The sequence below is a fragment of the Miniopterus schreibersii genome (assembly GCF_964146895.1).
Source record: "Miniopterus schreibersii genome assembly, chromosome: 1".
NCBI classification, from domain to species: domain Eukaryota; kingdom Metazoa; phylum Chordata; class Mammalia; order Chiroptera; family Miniopteridae; genus Miniopterus; species Miniopterus schreibersii.
Genome location: NC_138101.1, coordinates 156,216,253 through 156,233,488, shown reverse-complemented (window position 1 = coordinate 156,233,488; position 17,236 = coordinate 156,216,253).

Sequence of the window (17,236 nt, the reverse complement as noted above, 5' to 3'; positions counted from 1 at the left end):
TGTGCCCTGACCAGGATCATAGACTGATGCTCAACTGCTGAGCCACACCCAGCTGAGCGTGTTTACATTTTTTAAAGTAGCCCTTTTAGAGATGCAAATTAAAAGGCTTAAAATGATATGGTATTTAGGGTTTGCTTAGAAATAATTACGGAGTTGAATAGTATGTGGGTATATAGTTGAAACGAGATTGACATGAGTTGATAATTGTTAAAAGCTGGATGATGGATACTTGAGGATTCATCATACTATTTTCTCTCCCTGTGTTTATATTAGAAAATTTCTGTAAAGTTTTTTTAAAATGTGAATCAAATTCATATAGAAATTTATTCATTACTGTTTTTATTTTAGCAATAATTCATGATAATGGCCTGTATTCATAATGATTTTTTAGTGGAATTAAACTTGAACCAGCCAAGCTAACATAATTGATTATATTCTGCTCCAGTTATAATGAATGATTAATTGATTTTAACTGCTAGGGTGAATGCTTGAAGCTGTCATTCAGCAGCCTTAGAAAGCAGGCCATTAGATCCCTCCTTGCTCACTGGTTTTGCTAGGTATTTAAAGAAAATGTTTAGTTTCTGTTAAAACATGCCAGGGAATGTAATCAGATTACCCATAATTAACTTGTGTGCCCCATATTAGAATAAATGTTAAATAGCTCAGTACAGTAAACTGGATTCTACTCATGTTCAAATGATAATGATCCCCAGAGGTGGAAATGTATCCTTAAAAAGATATCTTGTTTGGTGTGAGTGTAAAGAAATTAGAATAGTTTGATACAGTGTAGGCTGCCTTATATAAAAAGTGCTTCCATTGCATCAGTTTTAGAAAACATTTTGGAAAAGTGAAGGCTATTTGGTAATACTGAACAAATTAAGCCATTATTTTTCCATTCTGTGTGTGTGTGTGTGTGTGTGTGTGTGTGTGTGTGTGTACACACACACGTTTTTCTCCTGACTTTTGGGCATGGGACTTAGCCTTTATACTTCTAAACACAAAAGGCCAGTTTTTATAAATTAAGGTGTCAATATGTTGTGACTAATTTATCATTATTTAGTTTGTGATTGTAATTTTCACTTTTTATAGGCCCCCACGAGTGGCACCTCTGATGAAGTGAGTTGTCCTGTTAACCCTACCCCCATGCTTGGATTTCTTCGGCTCCTATGGTGTATGTGCTGATGCGCCTGCACTAGTTACCTCAGTTATTCATTGGACAGATAATTTCTTAAGCACTTGGTTGTGCCAGCACTTCTGCTAGGTGATAGGAATACCGTAGGGAACTGAGCAGTGTCCCTGCCCTTGTGAAGCTTACAGTCTGGTAGGGGAGACACATATTAGTCAAAGAATCGTGAAGACGTGCAGTTCCAACCATGATACGTGCTGTGATGGGGGGGCCTTTGGTGATCATGCAGATGGTGCAGGGATGGGGCTGAAGGAGGAGGTGGGACCTGGTCAGGCAGGCCCAGGAATGCTTCCCCCTGGAAGTGATGCTTGAGTCCAAATCCGAAGGATAAAAAGAGGTTAAGTAGGATTTTGAATAATGTTTAATGGTTACATTTGCTCCTGATTTTATTATATGTAAACCTAACCATTCAGATTCCTTTGTATTTTTTTAAAAATGATTTTTCAGTTTTGCTTAGCATTGTGTTCATTTATTGAGGAGCCCGCTTCTACTTTGGCAGATGTTACAGCCATCTGAGAATCAGGCCATGGAACCTCCCACCACGCTGAGCGAAGGGGCCCTCTGATCTGCTCCCTGGCGTCCTGCACATCTTTCCGTAGTAACACGGACCGCATTGCGATGTAATCCTGCCTGGCCTAAGCCAGGCTCTTGAGAGAGTCATCTGTTCTCAGTGCCTTCTTCAATTTTCATTCACTTACCCATTTAGCTGCATTCCGTCCTCGGTCCCCGGGGAATGCAGTTCATGCCCTCAGGGTGCTCAGAGTTTGGTGGAAAGAAAGAACCCGACAGTTACAATGCAGAGGGATTTGTGCTGCAAAAGATACAAATACAGGGTACCTGGAAGCTCAGAGGAGATGCCTATGTGAGCCAAGACTTCCCAGAGGAGATAGGCTTGAGCTGAGGTGTAGAGTTTCTGTAAAAGTTTGCTCTAGCAAACTTGCTCTAACAAAAGTCTTGCTGCAGCCCAAACTTGCTGTCACAAGCTTTTAGAAGCGATGCAATTGCAGGGCGCTTCCTGCCCGGCTTCCACCCGCCCAGTGGGTGTGCTTTGCCCGCAGCCTGGACGCCCTCCCCTCCTGCTCTACAGGACTGTGCTTGATTATGTTTCCTTGAACTTGGTTATAGTACGTGTTCAATAAACATTTGTGTTTTAATAAAGGGTGTGTGCTTTGTAAATAGGCAATGAAGCTAAGTTCACAAGATAAGCTCAAAAGTTAGTCTGATTATAACACGTTACCAACCCCCACACTTCTAACTTTTACCATCTCTGATTCTAAACCCCCTGCCAGAACAACCTCGTTCCCTCACCCCCCGGGAGAAGTTTTCCTTGAAAATCTAATGTGAACTTGTATTTATAGAATATAAAATGTGCCCACCACGTTTTGCAGAAATGGCAAAAGCAGAGCTTAGCTTTGGAGTGTGTAAGCGACAAATTATAACTCTTGGGAGAAGTGGATTCAGAAGGCTCGAATTAGAATTTAAATATGGAGGCCTTCGTTCCGTGTGTGTGTGGACAAACATTTCCTTCAGCTAAATTATCTATGGTATTTAACTATTTCATAGTAGAAAATGGAACTTAAACATTTTGTAGATGGTATTTTCCTGCAGGAAACGTCCTGATGTACATTATAAAGTTTTTCCACAAAACTCTAGTCCAATAGGTTTTTAAACAAACAATTCAGAAAAAAATAAAGTTGGGAGTAGGTATGGATCCTAACGTCAAATAGAAATGCTGAGTTAAAAATCAAACAGGTTTTTGCTTTTATTTTCTTTATTAATTTTTTTTAAAAATGAGGTACTTCTTAGTATAGTAACACTGATTGTGATCTGTAAGAGGGTCTTACGGTGCTCTCAAACTAGGTAACTCTTCTGTTATTTCTTCCGATAGAGAGTCTGGGGTCTGCAGAAACATTTTGGGAATTGCTGCTTAGACGGTGGGTACTTCTGCAGGGTCCCAGCCAGGAACAGGTTCTCCTCACCTATGGAATTCTCACTGGCCTGGGAGTGTCATGTCTCTTACGACATTTGGTCCCGACAGACCGGGGGTGGCAGAGACTCGGAGGACAGGCCATGAAGCTCCTCCCTCACTCTCACAAGCAGCACTGATTCTGTGCTCAACACAGCTGCTTGGGACAGTGGTCACTTTGTTGATCCTGTACCCCATACTTAAAAATCTTGAGGACACACTTCTAATACAGAAATGTTTATAAATTATGCAAATGAATTACTGCACTATTACTATATATATTTTTAAATATGCAAAAATTTTAAGGGATAATGTAAAAAGTAATGGAAGTTACCTTTCCCCCACACTCCAGTGGTCCTTTTGCACACACCTGGGTGTGCACACAACCCTTTTGTAACTCTGGCTGTAAGAGACAGAATTTACATACCCAAATTAACTGTCACCTCCCCTGCACTCCTGGGCTAAGTGTGCTTTCCAGTGAACACTATAGCTGTTGAAGAATGCAGGCCACCTCTACGTATTTATTTCTAAAGGAATTCTAGGGTACAGTAAGTGGGAAAGCAAGTAGTAATAAATACGTACGATCTGACTTCTTGTGTGTGAAATTATTTTAAGTTTGTAAAAATAGTTATAGGAAATGTCTAGATTGAGACATTGACAACTTATTTCTGAGCATTGGAATTAAGAGTCTTGGGGGAGGAAGAGTATTTTTATTTTTTACTTTTTATCTTTCCATACTGCTTGAATTTTTTATGAACTCAGGTTCTTTTTATAATAACTTTTAAAATCACTAAATTCATTGTGATGTCAAACGTGTTACACTGCATTGTCAATGTTGATTACTGACGTGCTGATGGGAACTTTGGCTTCATTATACTCTTTCTACTTTTATGTATATTTGAATATTTCCATAATAAAAAATTAAAAATAAAATAAGTGCATTGCTAGAAGAGTCTATGGAAACACACCATGTAGTTAACAGTGATTATCTTGGGGGTGGGAGGAGAGTCGGGGAGTAGGACTTTGGGTTCCTTTCCTCTGATATGTTCTATGAGCATGTATTACTTTTATAAAGGGATGGGAGAACACACACACACACTGCAGAACCCCCATGGCAAGGAGTTTCACATGTAGACGGGGGTATGAAATACTTGTCTGACTTCCCAGGTTCTTGTTAATTTCTAAGGGAATATATAAAATGAATGTGTGAGCCAGGAGTCTTTCATGTGTAGGGCTCAGCTGTTCCATTGTAAGATTTGAGGATTTTTTGTAAGAGGATTCTTGAGCTTGTTATATAACAAAACAAAAGTGAACTCCAAGCCAAAGCCAGATGCCTCCGCGCAGCCCCAGCAGCTTCAGGGGAGCACAGCTAGTGGTCCACCACCAAGGACTTGCACTTAGTTACCAGGCTCCAAAATAGGAAAGACAGTGTCTTAAAGTAGAGACGTAATTATAGTTCTCACATGGGGCCCAAGACAATACGTAAAGGACATTTTCTGCTGTCCATTGTCATATTGGGCTGCATCCATAGACATGCAGAATCTATGCTGAGGGAAACGATGGTCCGTTACCTGTGGGACCTTGTGAAAGTTAGCTAAGCTCTAGGCACTTCATCTGTGAAACAAAGATAATCGTATCCGCCACCTCCGGGGACTGTGATAAAGATTAAACGAGAATGTTCGTAAGGAACCTTGCATGTGGCGAGCACTCAGATGCCAGCATTCTTGTTCTCACACGGAAGACTGCTTGCTGAACTGAGAACATTTGGCTGGGAGCAGGTGTTCCCTGGTCTGGAAGTGTCTTCTCAAACAGCCACGTCGTTAGGGGTGATTGGTGTCTGGTTATCCCATTTCCCTTGGCGAGTTTAGGAATGGGCGTGCAACCTTATCTGGCCAATAACATGTGAAGGGGGGCCTACTTTCCTTTTCCTGGATGTTGTCATGTCTCAGCGTGCTGCCTAGAATCACAGCAGCCGGCTTGCTCTCGGCCCGACGATGAAGCCAACATCGAGGATGGCACAGAAGAGGAAAAGCCTGTCATCTTAGAGCCCACCCTACCTCGGGACTTCTTGTTTGTGAGATTAAAAACAATTTTTTAAAAATTTAAACCAGTTTGAGTTAGCTTCCAAAAGCGTCACAATGAACAGACCCTGCTCCAGAGAAGATGTGAGGTAGGTGGTGGCATTTATTCAGTCATATCTACTGAGCTCTTTGAAATGCAAAAATAAACAAGAAGTCAATAAGTTCTGAGGCATGAGGAACAGGGGCTTCTGCAGAGATAGCAGCTTGAATACATCCTGCCTCTTTTCTACTTGCAATTTAACCCATCTGTCTTTCCTGTGAAAAGCAGTTGCTGGGACCTGCAGGAGGCAGACAAGGCCTGGTGTGTGGGTGAGGCTTTGGGAATCCTGATAGAGTTGGGGCAGGAGCCTTCCTGCCCGAGGACCCTAACATGAAGCCCTAAGGAAGGGCTTCGATGAAAGTCTTTGTGAGTGTACCTGGTCTCCCTGGTTCCTGAGCAGATGACCACATGGGTTGAGCTGTCACCGCACTTGAGTTGGGTCGGCGAGGGAAGGGCTTCCTCCTAGAGCCTCTCCAGAGGGCTGGCAACTCGCCTGCTGCTCAGCGTGGGCCAGGGGAGGCTGTGACTGTTCCTTCTACTGCTCTGCGGATGCTGCCACTTAAATACGTCAGTGGCTGAAACAGAGCCCCAGCGACAAACAAAAGAAAAGGTTCCTAATGTGGCCCAGCAGCCGGGGAGAATTACAAGCAGAACCCTCAGTAAGGAAATAACTGTTGGCATAGATAACTTGAAACAAAAAAAGCCCCCCAAAACAAAAGCATGCCTGCACGCGCACACACACAAACAAGAAAAAAATAACTTGAGATTTAAATACAGCACATACACACAAACTTTTTTCTGAGATCAAAAAAAGAGGATTTTGATGTAAGAAGGAGAAAGTAGTCACTGTTGGTGTGAATTCGTGTCCTGGAAGATGAGAGAATGATGGACCTCAAAGCACAGAGCAAAAATAGAGACATAAACCAGAAGGTGGGTAGAAACTGAGAAGGGGCTGAGGGATGTAACGGAAGGGGCAACTAACTGATAATATAAGAGAAGTTTCTGAGCTGAAGAGAGACTTGCAGTTCACAATGTTCCAGGAAGAATTGATTAAAAAAACCTCCTAGGTATACTGTATCTCTGAGCTATAAGAATAGAGGAAAATCTTACAAGTTTCCACAGAGCAGAACCAATTACTCCGAAAGCAGAAAGAATCTTCCTAACACTGGGCTGCTTATCTACACCACCAGCCGCTACAATATGAAAAACTGCTGACCACTGAGAGCAAGGGGCTGCATGGAAACTGATCTAGGTAGAAGTCCTGCATCTTCCATTCATTCAGTCTTGCAAAATAGCCCAGTGAGCAAATATACTCCAAGTCTCCAGGAGAGTAAGGAAGGACCAGGAGAATATGAAATTTTAGGAGAATGGGATTATCACCCAAATCAGGGTGGATTGCCTGCACTTGGATACTCAAGGTCCAGAGAATCCTGTCCATCTGCCTGTTGAGTGTGTCTGGGTCCTCCACTCTGTAAAAGTCTGTTCTTTTCCTGAGTTGATCATCATGTTCCTTGACAACTCTCATAAAATCTGGAACTAAAAATAATAAGCAAATCTCAGGAAATCTGGGCATTGGGGGTGGATTGAAAAGAGGGAAGTGTTCCAAAGGTCTCATCTGGGGAGTGACTGTGGAATTAGTGGGGAAGTGAAAGTATTCTAAAGTTTGGAGTGGAAGCAGTGGAAGAATAGAGTATTTCGGTATATGTCTGACTTTCATATAATGGTAAAGAAAATTTTATCTGGTTATGAGCATCAGGGAATGGAAATAGCTGAAAATAGAATGGGAATCTACAAGAGAAGTCATCTTAACAAGATGGACAGGAGAAAATAATGGCAAGTTGATCAACCTGCAAAAAGAAATACAAGTAGCCCTTGCTGGGTGACTCAGTTGGATGGAACGTTGTCCCATGCACCAAAAGGTTGCCGGTTCAATTCTTGGTCAGGACACATACCTAGGTTGCAGGCTGGATCCCCAGTTGGGGCACATATGGGAGGCAACTGATCAATGTTTCTCTCTCTCTCCCTTCCTCTCTCTCTAAAAAAATAAATAAATAAAAATAAAAAACATATCCTCAGGTGAGGATTAAAAACATAAATACAAGTAAAAGGAGGAAATAAGTAAAATAAGCCATTAAATAAAATAAGATAGGAGTTCAATCACTACACTAAATGTAAATGGACTGGATTTTCCCATTATAAGTCAGAGCCACTTAGATTGAGCTAAAAATATAAACCACTATACACAATCTAGAGAGAAAATGTCCTTAAAAACTTCATAGAAAGTATAAAGAAAAGTTGATAATAAAGAGATTTACAAAGATACCAATTAAGTATAAAGAAAAGAATAGCAAAATTAATAGCAGACAAAGAGGAATTGAAGTTAAAGGCACTAGAAGAACAACACTATGAAACAATATAAAACACATATGCAGAATTAATGTTGGTAAACCTATGTGTACCAAACAATGTAAATTCAAAGGCAATTTGATGAAAATATTGTAGATTTCAAAACATTTTTTCAGAATCAGATCTAATATACAAAAAAAATGACAAAAAATAAATGAATAATATAATCAACATAATTTAATAGATATATAGATCATTGTAAGTCCTTCAAATAAAAAACATAGAAAATTTTCATATACCCAAAAGAACATTATAAAAGTTGATTGTGTGCTTGATCACAAAGAAAGCTTTACTAAATTTAGAAATAAGAGATTTTTGTAGCCACATTCAATAAAATTAGAAATAAGTAATTTAAAATTGTCCACAATAGTCTATTTATAAATTAAGGAATACTTTGTGGATAGCCTTTGGGACAAAATGGAATTTAGAGCTAAAACTGCAAACTGTCTAGAAAGCAGTGAAAAGGAGAATACAGTGCTTTATATCAAATCCTGTACTTAGAGGAATATTTATAAACTTACATACCATTATCATTAAAGAAGTATAAAAATAAAAGGACTTGTTGTGTTTCTATGAAAGAAATTCTATGGAAAACAAAATAAAACAGAAGAAAGTATGAATAAAGAATTAATATAAACAGAGTTCGTACTATAAGAGGCAAGTGAGGTTTTAAAGTACAAAATTCAAGAAGACAAAGTTGTTCAAGTGCCAACCCTGGCACCCCAGGCACCTCCCTTTCAGCATAAGTGAGGGGCTGGCACTGTACAGTCCTGCCTCCTTGGACGTCATGACCGAGGTGCCTTGCTTGCCTCATTAGTCCTGGCCCAGACTATAAAAGTAAAAGCTTCCTTTTTAGGGAGAATAAAAACATTGTTCTCTAGTGTTTCTTTCTTCCTCCTCTTTAAAATTATTTAAACTCGTAATAATCCAGATGTAATTTATACTTGCTATTGTGACCTTTTAATTTTACTACTTTTATTCCAGCCTAGAAGAGAGAGTAGAGCTAGAAGAGTTCTTAAATAAGTAACTTATCGTAGTCCATTAAATGTTTCTTTTTAGAAAATTTTTTTGTAAGTGCATTAGACTACTTACCTTATTTTATATCCCTAAGTTAGTGGGCCTATTTTATGGGCCTACTCATGTCATTGTATGTACTTATTTAAAAATACAAATAGTAATAGGTTCACTGTATATCTTACTCCATTTAGAACTTCCCGTATAAGGTAGGAAACAAACACTTGTGCTGTTCACAGATCATCAACCACGCAATAAATGAACCCTCCAACCTCCCAGGGATGGAAAGAACTTACAATTACTCCAATATACTTTCTAAAAGGGTAGCATTTAAATGTACTCTTAAAGAGAGTGTCTCTAAGAATGGGAGAAACATTACCATTCTCCAACATAGTTTCTCTTGGCAGTTAACTAAACTATTTAACTTTATAGTCTATTGGTTTTCCTTTTTTTCTTTTGTGCATTATATCTAACTTAATGTTTGACAGAGCACTACATAGTATTCCTGTGGCTTAATCTTATTTTCCACGAAAAATGTGTGTATTTGCTTCAGTTACCTCAGGAAGAATTATTAGAATTTCAGAGTTTACTTTGTGATTTTCCCTGTGATTTAATGTTATGCCTTCATTTATTCATTGCTGAGATCATATGTAACTTTATACCTCTCTTGCTTGAGATATTTCACAAAAATAATTTAAATAAATGTTATATTCATCAAACAAGTAAAAGCTGAAAACCTAAGAATATGATATGCAAAAGCACAAGGACCAGATGGTCTCACAGCTGAGTTTTTCTCTATTTAAAAAAAATAGAAAGACCATCACAATATTATCTAAACTATCCAAGGCCGTTGATGAAAGCTGCAGAATATCAAAGCACGAAAATGATAGCGCAAAAAAAAAAAAAAAAGGCGTGGATCAGTTTCACTTATGAAAATAAAGGCAAATTCCAAATAAAGTTTTAGCAAGTAAAGTCCAGCAATGTTATGAAAAAGTACATTGTAACCAAGGAGTATTTATTTCAAGAATGCAAGTGTGAGTCAGGATCAGAAAATCTATCAACGTAATCGACTTAGTTTATTTTACGAATAAATGAAAGAGGAAAAAACATATATTATTAAGGCATTTCCTAAAATGTCAGCAGCCATTTCTTTTTTAAAAAATATATCTTTATTGATTTCAGAGAGAGGAAAAGAGAGGGGGAGAGAGAGAGAGAAACATCAGTGATGAGAGTCATTGATCCGCTGCCTCCTGCACGGCCCCACCTGGGGATCGAGCCCGCAACCCGGGCCTGTGCCCTGACCGGGAATCGAACCTGGATCGCCTGGATCCTAGGTCGATGCTCAACCGCTGAGCCACACCCAGCTGGACAAGCAGCCATTTCTAATAAAAATAGAAGAAAAGAATAGAATAAAACCACTTACATCCAATAAAGTGTACACGCAAAAACTAAAGAAAAAGTATTATAAAGGCAAAACATTAAAACTTTTAATATCAAGAATAAAACAGTGGTGTCCACCAACAACATGCTTAGCTAATAGTGTCTTAGATCTTCTGGCAAACCCAGTAAGGAGAAAAAAATAAAATAATCAGTGTAGATTGTTTTTTTTTTGGTGATAAAGTGATTGTGCACCATGAGATTCTAGTAGAAACCAAACCAAACCAAACCAAGTAGAGTTAATAAGGTAAGTTGATAAGTGGACAAATATAGAATAAATAAACAAAACCCCAAAGCTGTTCTATATACTAGTAATAAGCCCCATTAAATAGAGGGGATCAATGGGGGAAGGGGGGACACTTATAATTCTTTCAACAATAAAGATAATTTTAAAAAAGGAAATGGAACCAATGATTCCATTCTCAATAATGACAAAAAATTAAAATACTTAGGAAGAAATACAAATTAAAAAGAAAAACTATAAAATCTTATTGAAGGATATGAAATAAAATCTGAACAAATGAAAAAGATACAATGTTCCTGGATGAGAAGACCTCATATAATACAATGGTCAATTCTTTTTGTACTAATTTCTATATTTCATGTGATTCCCAATTCAAATATTAACAGAGACTTTAGGGGAACTGGATTAAATTACCTTAAAGTACACAGGAAAGAGTAGGTATCTGAGAATATACAATGCATAAAGCCTCTGTAAGCAAATAAAAACTTTGAAATTAAGTTTGATTAGAATAGAAATAAACATGGAGATCAGTGTAACAAAATAGAGAATTAAGAAATAGTTCCAAGTGTATACTTTAAATTTATGATAAAAATGGGATCTTAATTCAGCAAGGGAAATTTAATTTACTTAATAAATAATGTTAGTTTCACTTTTATCTACATAGAAGAAAAAAAGTTGGCATTCTAACTCATGCCATATACAAAAATATATTTCAGATTGAGTACAGCCTTTAAGGGGGAAGAACAAAAACAAATCTCAGAAGAACTGCAATTCAATTATGAGAGATCCTATAACTAAGTCAGGAAATCCATATGTTATAAAAAGAAATGCTAGACCTTGTTGCCATTGTATAGCAAAGAAATACTATAATTAAAATCAATAGAGGAGCCCTGGCCTGTGTGATTTGGTTGGATGTTGTCCCATGTACTGAAGAGTTGCCAGTTCGATTCCCAGTCAGGGCCCATGTCCGGGTTTCAGGCTCCATCCCCACTAGGGGGGTATAGGAGTCAACTCATTGATGTTTCACTCTCACATTGATGTTTCTCTCTCTCTCTTCCTCTCCTCTCTTTTCCTCTCTCTCTAAAAATCAGTAAAAAATCTTTTAAAAAAATCAAATCAAATCAATAGAGGAATAGATTTGGAAAAATATTTGCAAAGAAGCTGAAAGATAAAGGCTTCATATATTTCATAAAATACATAGTTCTTACAACTGACAAGAAAAAGACAAGCATTCTAACAGAAAATGGGATTTGGACAATTAATTCACAGTAAAGTAAGTCCAATAAACATACGGAAAGATCCTCAATTCTCAAAGTAGCTAGGGAAATGTAGAGTAACAATGAAGTCATCACTTACACTCAACAGGCTGACAGAAATGAAAATGAGCAATAAATATTTCTTCCTTGAAGGAGATGAGGAGAGAACAGGTACTCCACTGCTGGGGGAACTGCAAACAGTTGCAGTGTTTTAGGAAAGCAATATGGCCACATTTATTAAATTAAAAAAAATAAATATTTGACCTAGAAATTCCACTGCTAGAAATATTTCCTATTATTGGACATATATAAGATATATGTATAAAGATGTTACACTCAGCATTTTCCAGAGGGGCAAAAAGCTGGAAGCAAAGTGAAGGAACATCATGATGAGACTAAATTAATAATTAAGACACCTCTTCAATGTAGAATATTATGCAGTCATCGAAAATAATGAGCTAAAGCAGTTGACCTAGAAAGATTTCAGGAGGTACTTTTTTGTTTGTTTGTTTGTTTGTTTGTTTTACTTTTTAAATTTATCTTTATTGTTGATAAAGAATTACAGGTATCCCATTTTCCCCCCCAATTGATCCCCTCCACTTCCCTCCCACCCCCTTCCCAAGCCTTCACCCTGTTATTAACTGTGTCCATGGGTTATGTATATAACTTCTTTGGTTAATCTCTTCCCACCCTCCACCCCACTTCCCTCTTTCCTCTGAAATATGATCGTCTGTTGCATGCATCAATGTCTCTGGATCTATTTAGTTCATCAGATTCTTTTGTTCATTAGCTTCTTCTTAAAGAAGACCCTTCAACTTTTCCTGTAGTGCTGGTCTGGTGGTGATGAACTCCTTTAGCCTTTTCTTATCTGTGAAGCTCTTTATTTGACCTTCAATTCTAAATAATAGCTTTGCTGGGTAGAGCAATCTGGGTTGTAGTTCCATGTTTTTCATCACTTTGAATATTTCTTGCCACTCCCTTCTGGCCTGCAAGGTTTCAGTTGAGAAATCAGCTGACAGTCGTATGGGGGCTCCCTTGTATGTAATTAACAGCTTTTGTCTTGCTGCTTTTAAGATTCTCTCTTTGTCTTTAACCTTTGGCATTTTAATGATGATGTGTCTTGCTGTGGGCCTCTTTGGGTTCCTCTTGTTTGGGACCCTCTGTGCTTCCTGGACTTGTAAGTCGATTTCTTTCCCCAGGTAGGGGAAGTTTTCTGTTATTATTTTTTCAAATAGGTTTTCAATTCCTTGGTCTCTTTCTTCCCCTTGTGGCACCCCAATAATATGAATGTTGGGCCTCTTGAAGTTGTCCCAGAGGCTCCTTATACTATTTTCATATTTCTGGATTTTTTTTTCTTTTTGCTTTTCTGGTTGGGTGTTTTTTGTTTCCTCATGTTCCAAATTGCTGATTTGATTCTCAGTGTCCTCTACTTTTCTGTTGATTCCCTGTAAATTATTCTTCATTTCAGTTCCTGTAGCCTTCATTTCAAATTGGTACTTTATTATGTTATCGATTTTCTCAGTTATTTCCCTAACAGTCTGCTTAAATGTCCTTATAAACAAAATTCTGAACTCTCTATCTGTTAGCTTGCTTGGGTCTATTTCATTTAGTTCCTCTTCTAGAGATTTCTTCTGTTCTTTCCTTTGTGACATGTTTCTTTGCCTCCACATTTTGGCTGCTTCCAGATGTTTCTATGTATTAGGTAGAGCTGCTATTTTTCCTAGAATTTGTAGAGTGGCTTTGTGTAGTAGGTGTCCTGTAGGGTCCAGTGGCTCAGCCTTCCCAGTCACCTGAGCTGGGCCTTCTAGGTGCTCCCCTGTGGGCTGTGTGCACTGTCCTGTTGTAGTTGAGCCTTGGTTGCTGTTGGTGTCACTGGGAGGAACTGACCCCCAGGTCAATCAGATGTGAGGACCAGCTGCAACTACAGCCAAAGAGCTGCTGTGCTGGAGACACCCTTATGGATCAGAATTTACTTCAGTGGAGCTTTGGTGTTCACCAAGTGCGCCCCTTGAGTGTCACTCGTGGATGTGGTAGGGTTGTAATCCAGCATGGTCGAGTCTGAACACCAGGTGCACTGTCTCTGGGGCCTCCCGGGAGGTGCAAAGTCAGCCTGTGCCAGTGCCTTGCCCAGGGCCACCCAGCATGAGCTACTCAGCAAACCTTAGTTGGCTGCTACTTGTGCTGGGCTTGGAGGTGTCCAGGAGAGGCCAAGCTATGAGCCAGTGCCGGCTGCCGCTAGTGCCAGGCCTGGGGCCACTTATCAAGCTGTATGGGGCCTGCTGCTGCTTATTCGAGAGATTTTAGGAAAGTCCTAAGCATGGGGCTCAAGATGCCACTTGCTCAGAAAAGCCCCTGGAAATGGCCTGGATGAGCTGCAGGTGGGGAGGGGCGGGGCCTCCGGGAATCACGGGGCGGGGCCAAAGGTGCGAGTCAGGTGCTGGCGATTCAAACATGGCGCCTACCTGCCGGCTGTGTGCGGGGAGAACTCGCCAAAGGAGCCATGTCCTCTGCAGCCCGTCTGCCTGGGAGGAAGCCGCCCTCCAGCTCTCGCCCGGATCTCAGGCAGGTTAGTTCCCCCCCGAGTGTCCCAGGTCCTTTCAGGCTGCTGCCCGGCGCTGGGCTCAGAGGGAGCGTCCGAGTGAGTCCGTGCCGGGCCCTTTAGAGGAGCTGCTGGGGCTCCCGCAGCCTCCGCGACCCTCAGGGACAGTCCCCGCTGGCTTCACAGCCCGGAGTTGTGGGGACGTCTCTTCCCGGCCCTGGAGCCCTGGGCTGGGGGCCTGCTGTGGGGCTGGGACCCCTCCCTCCTCCGGGAAACCCCCACCGCCGAGATTCCCTCCTGGGTTTCAACCTCGGCACCGGGTGTGGCCCCGCGGCTGCGTCTCCGGGATTCAGCCCCGATCCGCCTGAGTCTCCCCCCCGCTCCTGGTCTCGATGTTCCTTCAGGTCCCTGGTTGTAGGGCTTCTGTTCGGCCAGATCTCAGGAGGCTCTGAGTGATGGTTGTTCTGTATTTTAGTTGTAATTTTGCTGTGGTTGTGGGAGGCGGCGGGTGCAGCTGTTACCTACGCGCCATCTTGTTTCTTAGGAGGTACTTTTGAGTAAGGAAATCAATTTGCTGAAAAGAATGTGTAATAGAGTTACATTTGTGTAAAACAGTGACAGCTACCCTGTGTACCCTGTGTAGCTATAATAATTTTACCAGAAGAATGAAAAGATGTTAAGAGTATGTATAGCAGGGGGAGCTGATATAAGCTTGTGTCGGGTGGGATAATCCTTGTTAAGTGAACCCTGATGCAGTAACAGCTAAGCTGGGACTGGAAGCACGTAAAGAAGCTGGGAGCCCAGCTGGTGTGGCTCAGCGGTTGAGCATCGACCTATGATCCAGGAGATCTCAGGTGGATTCGGTCAGGGTTCAATTCTGTGTTGTGGGCTTGATCCCCAGTAGGGAACGTGCAGGATCAGTGACTCTCTCATCATTGATATTTCTGTCTCTCTCTCTCCCTCTCCCTTCCTCTCTCTGAAATCAATAAAGATATATTTAAAAAAAAAAGAAAAAGAAGCTGGAAGAAGAGGAGGGAGTGTAAGCAACAGAAAGAGCGAAGGCCCAGGGGAGAGCTTTGCATGTTTGAAGAAATTAAAAGATGGCGCATGTGTCAGGACTCATGGTTCTGAAATGTAGCCAAATGTAGTCTGTTAGAATCAGCTGGAAATTTGTTAAGTCTCAATCCCCAGGCCTTGCCTCAGACCAAGTAAATCAAACTCTCTAGGGATGGGGCTGACCTGGGCGGATTTAAAAGCTTCCAAGGCGGTTACAATGTGCAGGCTGGTTGGGACCCGTGGACAATGAATGCTGAGTGAACTAGGGAGCAGCAGTGGCAGACTTTACTGGAGGCCTGGGGCTGGGGTAACTGTTTTGGAATTTTTCCAAAGAGTACTGGGAATTCCTTTGAAGGGCTTAAAGCAGGAAAATGATATGATCTGATTTTTTTTCTTCAAGATCACTCTGGCTGCTGTGATGAGAATGGGTTGAAAGAGAAGAGCAGACACAGCAGGAGGAGTTGGAAAATCGTTGCAAAGATCCAGGTCAGAGACAGTGGTGGGGTGGGATGGTGGCAGCAGAGGTAGAGAGACGTAGACGCATTTAAGAAATACAGGTGGAATTCACAGGATTTGGTGACTGTTCCATTGTGAGGGGCCAGAGGAGAGGAAACATTATGGATGACCCCCAGTGTCTGGCATCAGCAACTGAGGGGTGGCAAGGACACTCACTGGGCTACAGAACAGGAAGCATGGGGAGGAACAGGTGTGGGGGAGCAGGGAGGACACAGGGGTTCAGTTTTGAACACTCTGAGCTTGCGAGGTGGCAAAGGGGAGAATGCTCACGTGGGGATGGTTGGCCTGCGTGGGCAGGATTAAGGCTGTAGCAGTGGGTGAGACTGGCAAAGAGAGAGACCGAGTGGGCAGAGGAGAGCCGACCTTGAAAGGCTGAGGAGAGGGCAGGGGGCGCAGAGCAGCCAGAGGGGGCGGAAACCAGCAGGGCGCGGATAACGGGGGGCCGGGTGAGACGCACAGAGCATCTCAGGTCACAGAGAGGTGCTGAGGCGAGAAAGATCCCGGGGGCTGGTCTGAGCTGGGAAATGACTGCTGAAAATAGCTGGGCCTGGATAGGTAAGTAAGATCCAGTTAGGCAGCAGGGAAAAAACCTGGAGGAGAGAGGAAGAGGAAGGGGTGTAAGAAAAGGCAGCGACGGGAAGGGAAGGCATGAGGTGTTCGGGGGCCAGTCATCACGTGCAGATCGCCGGGATCCAGAAGTAGGGAGTGTAAGGTTAGGTTAGGGGGTGGATGGCACAGTGGGGATTGACTTCTTTAGTCTCTCTCTTGCTTGTCTCTTAAAAAGTTTTCTTTTTAATTTATTTTTAAATTATAGTTGACATACAATATTATATTAGTTTCAGCTGTACAACACAGTGAGTAGACATGTAGATAACTTAAAAAGTGATCACCCCGATAGTCTAGTACCCACCTGGCACCATGCACAGTTATTACAATGTTACTGACTATCTTCCCTATTCTCTATTTTACATCCCTGAGACTATAACTGCCGTTTTGTACTTAATCCATTCACCTTTTTTCACCCAGCCCCACACCCGTGCCCATCTGGCAACCCCCTGCTTGTTTCTTTATTTCGCATCGCCGGACTTCCCTCTACCCCCGACTTTGCTCTGTGAGCGAGCAGGCGTCGCCCTGGGCAGCTGGGCTCCTTGCCTTGCCACCCTGGATGTGCCTAAGTGCAATCAAAGCTTCTGCAATATTTGCGGCAGCATCATCAAGGTGAACGCTGAGGGCAGCCAGCTTTGCTGTGGAGGAGAGAGCGTTCATCTCAGTGCTGAATGGAGGGCCTGTTTCCTCCTCTCCGGCTTCAGGCACCTCAAAGAGCCCAGCTGCGGTGTAATTGGCGCTCCGTTTCTTTCCCGATGCTGTCTTACAAGTAAAAGCACAAAGAGGCTCTTGCCTGAAAGGCTGGATGCCAGTGTTCTCTTCCCTGAGTGGGCTCATAAGTGCAGATTCATTGGCGAGAGGTGCGTGTAATCAGCGTAGGAGCCAGCGT